Raw genomic sequence first — 6,047 nt, 5'->3', positions numbered from 1 at the left:
ACAAAGTCAAGGGCTAGGAAAGTAAAAGTTTCTCTGTATCTCCCCTTCCCCACACTCCGTGTCCTCTGTGGCTAATACGTGCCTGAGCTGTTCTGATCCCCTCCTTCCCTGCCCGCCCCCCCCCCCCAAGCCGACAGCCTTCTGGTCCACCATCCACCCAGCCCTTCTCCGGGTGACCCAGCCAACAGCTGAGCAAGGCGGTGGCAGTCGGTGCTGGACATTTCCCGGCAATGCAAGCCCTCCCTCAATGGCACCCTTTGCTCTGGGTTCCCAGAGAGACTTTTCAGAGCTGCGTTGCCACCTGCTGGCTCCCCCTGCCCAGTCCTGCTTCTGCTCCTTCTGCTTCCCGGGGGGCTCCTCCCAGTAAGCCCTTGGCACTCTCAGCTCCATCTCAGCGCCTGCCTCCCTGGGAACCCAACCTGCAACACCCTCCCCAGAGGTAACAACTGCTAGCTGTGGCGTGTGGATTCCTAAAATTGTAGCACATCTCCACAAACAGTAGATGTCAGTGCACATAGGCATGTCTTTTTTTTTTTAATGTTTATTTATTTTGGGGAAGGGGCGGGGGGGTGGGGAGAGAGAATCCCAAGCAGGCTCTGTACTGTCAGCACAGAGCCCAACGTGGGGCTCCATCACACAAACAGGGAGATCATGACCTGAGCCGAGATCAAGAGTCAGATGCTTGACCGACCGAGCCACCCAGGCGCTCTTGCATATCATTCTTTTTATTTGCTGTATACTATGCTATAGTATGGTGAGTCCATTGTTTGCTTAACCATTCTTCTGCTGACGAACATTCGCATAGTTTCTCTTTCCTGTTATTCCTAATAACACTGCTAGGAATGTGCTACAAATGGATTTCAAATCAACTGAATGTTATTCCAAGCACTATAAGCCATGAACCTGGGTCAACCATGCCTTTTATTTCCTGTGTTCTCATGCTTTGATATCTGGGCCCCTGCTAACCTGGAAGGGACTACCCTGCCCAGGGTTAGCCAATTTCTAGAGATGATAGACAACTGGCCCTTGAGTGCACCTTTCAAATGCAAACCAACCAGCCCGGACCCCACACCCCTAATCACCTTCCCTACCAGGCTGTCACACTCCTCGGCACTGTCCACCTGCCCTGATCAGACAGCTAGGGACCCTTCCTTCCCGGGCCCCAGAGCCCAGTGAGATTATGCTAACTAGCCTGCCCTAAACCTGCTTACCCTGCCTCGCCTGCTCCTTCCTTAGAAACCACGTTAAAGGCACTTGCCCATAGGATCCCCCTCTCCCTCTGCCTCCTGACGGACCCCAGTGCTTCCCCATGCAGCCCTCGTGGCCTGGCGAGCCCCCTCCTCTTGAGATTTGTAAGTATAACCAGTTATCTTTTCTATGGCGGTCCCCTTCTGATCTGTTGGCCTCACCATACCTGAAGAATAATAAAGCCTGTATTTCAGAACGGGACCTAGCCCAGGCAAGGTGGAACCCACATTTTCCATTCCTCCCCAAGGTTCCAGAATGCTTTAGTTTCGTGAACTCTTCCCGGGCAAATGCGAAGCGCTAAATGTGCGCGTTCCTTAGGTCAGACACAAGAAAGAACTTCCTGCTAGGAGGCAAGGCCACCTGAAACACCCTGCTTGCGGAGCGTCTTGCAAACAGTGTCGTCAACAGTCAACAGTAACAACAAGCTCGGGAGCCGGATTCCCCACGGAGCGGAGGCAGGGACTGGGACGATCAGCTGTCTCCCGCAGGCTGAAGGCTTTGGGAATTTACCGCTCGCAGGGGCACCGCCCCACCCCTTGTGCAAGGAGGCCACGAGGGTCCCAGCGGCCAGGGCCCCAGGGCCGCCGTCCCTGCAGGCAGCTGAGGTCATGCTCACCTGAGAGGGGAGTAGGGATGGGCTGATCGCCCTCTCCACTGCCCTGGGGCTCTGGGCCCGATGACGTGGGGCATCCTAGCTGAGGCCGGCCTGTGTTCCCAGCTGCCTGCCGGGAGCCGGAGCCTGTCAGCTCGAGCGGCAGCGAGGGAAGACGTTTCTGACACAAAACCCCAGGGGAGTCCACGGAGGAGCTGGGCTGTCATTACTTATTAACAATGGGCCTGATCCCCAGCCAGGCAGGCCCAGGGAAATAGCCTGTAGGGAGGCCAGCCTCCCCCCTGCGAGGTGGATTAACACTTTCTGGGCAGGAGGGAGCTGTTTGGGGGGTCAGTTGTCACATTTTGCATGTAAGAGGGACCATTCTTTACATATTAGACACAGGCACACTCTTCTCGCCTTCCCCTCCCCCTCTGTGTCTGCCTTCTCCGCTGTTCCCTGGCCCCTCGGGTTCTAAGCAGGCAAACCCACAGGATGTGGGAGGCTGTGCTCCCAGGGAAAAGGAGGATTTGAGAATGTACACAGCCTAAGTCTAATGCCTGTAGAACTAGCCCCGGGGGCAGGGGGTGGGGGGGAGGGGAACAGGGAGAGGCAGGTGGAGCTGCACTGGCTGGTCATTAAAACTGGTTATCGCCCCCTTTTCTCGCCCCTCAGGGGGTCCTGGGCTCTAGTGCCAGCATTGCTCCATCCCAGCTCCGCAATCTCAGGTGGGCAGAGTGACCCGCCCCTGATGCTGCAGGTCTGTTTTCCAGACCAGCAGATGCTGACACAGAGATTGGCACACGGAGCATTTTTTTTAGGGAGCACTTCTAGGATCAGCACCCGGAGAAGGGAGGAAATGGAGGCAGAGGCAGGCAGAGGCAAAAACTGAACTGCAATGCCAGCCCGACCGACCGGAACCCCGGACGAACCAATGGAAGGCTCTGGAGCGCGGGTGCCCGTTCAGAGCATTTCTGAGTTGGGCTGGAGGGACGAGCGTCCGTAGCCTTACGTGGATCAGCCCCTGGGAGGGGGTGCCGCTCCAGAAGCTGGCATGACCCTGGGCACGGTGGTTTCTTCAGCCTAGGGGAAGGGCTGACAGCTGAGGGCAAGCTGCAGGCAGTATCTCCGAGGCAGAGGGTGGAAGTGCTTCCTGAGCACAGCCATCTACAAACATCTTGCCTCCCAGGAGCACGCCAGGGGCATTCCTCAGGATTCCTGCCTCCCCAGAGGCCAACCCGGCCTCCTTTCCTGCTGCCTCTCCTCACATCCTTCCTGCCAGCCTCCTCCCATCTCTCTCCTCACCCTTCTCCCGTCCCTCCTCCTCCCCCCCCTTCTTCCTTCCATTCCCCAGATGCAGCTGCCATCACAGAGGTTTACAAAGTGTTAACGGCCCATCCAATCTGGTGGGGCCGGTGCCAGTTTACAAGGAAGTCGAAGTGCCCTAATCGAGGTGGAAAGATCAGGAAGCCCCTCCTTCGGGCTGCTGTTGTCTTGCTATAAAACACTCTGTAATCTGTAAAGAGCTGGTTGGCCGAATCAGGAGCATTCCCCCCACCCCCACCCCCAATTGGGCGCTTCCAAACTTCGCCACAGGGGGTGCTAAATTGTCCTAGGTGCTTTCTGTGTTATTTATGTCAACAGGGGCAGGAAATGCATGGTCGTTATGTGGGGCGTATTGTAAAGTCAGTTCCGCGTGGGTCATTTGGTGTGTAGGGAGGTAAGTGTTAGCTTTCTTCTGCTTTAGGCGACGGCGGTGGGCCTAACTGGGGACACGCATTTAGGAAATGGTCAGTTAGCATTTTATGGCAAGTCCACGCTCTCAGCGCACACCGTGACCTGTGCTTCAAACAGCCCCAGAGGTTTTGTGCGTTAGCAGAAAGAGCGTTAGAAATGAGTTCACGCTGGTGAAGGTCCTGGCTTCCGAGAGGGGTGTGCTGGCTGGGAACCGGAGCGGCATTCCGGCCGGTGCAGGTGCAGAGGTGGAAAAATCTGGCACGCCCTGCGGTTTGTTCTCGGAGGAATGGCACTGCCAGCTTGATTCCTAAGTGATCCTGCGTGAATCCGGCTGTGGATTTGGTGGACTTTGCGCCCCTGAAGTTGGACCAGAAGGTTAGAGAATCCCGCTGTGAGAATCACGTCGTACTTGCCTCAGGCAGACTTTTCTGCGAAGCTGTTGGAGCTCTTAAAAAGGGGGCGGGAACTTCACGGGATTTCCAGAACAAGTTATACGACTGCTTGGCGCAGCTAGTTGCGAACTGAGGACTTCGTTTCATGGTAACGCGCTGGCACGGTGGGGGAGGGGCCCTATGTCCTCACCTACCTTTAATTACTTAAGGTTACAGAGATTTTCCAAAAAGAACCTAATCGTTTTTGCAAGACCAAACTGGCTTAGGTCAGTTTGCACCAGCCTAAAATCCCACCCCAGATCCTCTATAAAACCTTAATCAGCTGTGAATTCCCACCTCCCCCCCATCCATAACCACTGTGTACCTCAATGTGTGCTCACAGGTATAATCAAGGTCCAATACTTGTGTCCTCTGTCATAAGAAGCTGCAATAACTGTAAGTGTTGTTTTCTTTAAATATATATTTCTCTTTTTAAAAGAGATTTAGTTATTTTTGAGAGCGGAAGAGCACGCTCATGAGGGTGCGCAAGCAGGGGAGGGGCAGGGAAGGGGAGAGAGAATTCCAAGCAGGCTCCACGCTGTCAGCACACAGCCTGACATGGGGCTCCATTTCATGAACTGTGAAATCATGACCTGGACTGAAATCAAAAGTCAGTCGCTCAACCGACTAAGTCCCCCCCCCCACCGCACCCCTGTTTTCTTAAACCACTCCAAAACAGGTTGTTGTATTCACAAACTGGAGACTGATGTCTTGGGGCCAGGGGTGGGGTGGGGTGGGGTGGGGTTAAAAAAATCAGTGCTCAGAAGTGTCCACAGCTTTTCTAGTATTTCTCAATGTCTCAGCAAGGAAGCCCCTAGCATTCACTCATCGGTAGAAGTGTTTCTTTCCGTAGAAGTATTTATTAAGGGCTGGCGTGCCTGAGCACTGGGACAGACGTAGTATGGAGCGAACTGTATAGACGTGGTCCCTCGTGTCTCCATGTTTACAATTCAGGATGGACGATGCCACGATTAAGCTAGTTTAGGAGCAGCTGCCAAACATACACATGTCCTGCGCTCAATTAGATAATCAACGTGCAACATGTTGAGGAGATTAGATTAGATACCTAACATCTGATGGCTTGGATTGCTGGTTGCCTATGAGGAGTAGAACCAGGGCTGTGGGTTACATTCTCGACGTGAGTTCAGTCACTCCGTCAGCCTGGCCCTGGGGGGCAGAGTCAATATCGCGAAGGAAAGCCATGGTTCTCTGCCAGCAGTTATATACTCACCTGTGTGGAGTAACCCCCAGCGCCCAAGACCTTACAGCATAACATTGGTTTTGAGAGTCCTTTAGCCCTTTTAATTGGCAAAAAGAAATATTTTTCTTCCTGAAGAAAGAGAAATGTCCAAGGAGATTGCTGCCACCCCCACCCATCCATGTTCTTTCTGTCTTTGAAAGCTACTAGAAGGATATGAGGTATTGGAGCAGCAGCAGCCATTTTGTGACCATGAGGAGATGACAGCACAGAAAGGTAGAAAGAGCCTGCGTCCTTGATGACCTCTTTGGTCACTGAACTGGAGACCAGCTGCCTCTGAGTTTCTTGTTGTATATGAGATATTAATATGCCCTTATTGTTTAAATTACTTTTTGTCAGATACTCTGCTGAGAGCATCCTAATGGGTGCGATCCCCATTTAATTAGTTGAGAAAGCTAAGGCTCAGAGAGATTGAGTCATAGAGTTAGTGGCAGAGATGGGCCTAGAGTCCAGGAATCCCAGTTTCATCCAGGGTACTCTTTTCTGGCTTTGAACTCTACAGAGTCTTAGGAGCCCCCTGGGGCCCCCTCAAAGCCAAGGGTACCAATGATTAGGCTCTGTGTCCCTGCCTCCCTTCCCCCATCCAAACCAGAGCCTCGTGGCTTTTATGTGATTTGCCTCATTGACTTCTCACTAACATCCGGTTTGAAACAAAGGCTATGAGGCTCAAAAGTATTTTAAAATGAGTGTCTTATCTCTTACCCTTCAATTAACAACAGTGGCCAACTCTTTCCCCCACCACAGGGGAAATCGTAAAGACAGTGACTTTTCTAAGAGGAAA

Source organism: Hyaena hyaena, unplaced genomic scaffold (assembly GCF_003009895.1).
Source record: "Hyaena hyaena isolate Hyena2069 unplaced genomic scaffold, ASM300989v1 scaffold_12, whole genome shotgun sequence".
In the NCBI taxonomy this organism is placed as follows: Eukaryota; Metazoa; Chordata; class Mammalia; order Carnivora; family Hyaenidae; genus Hyaena; species Hyaena hyaena.
The sequence above is the reverse complement of the archived record's forward strand: the minus strand, read 5'-3'. Positions refer to the sequence as shown.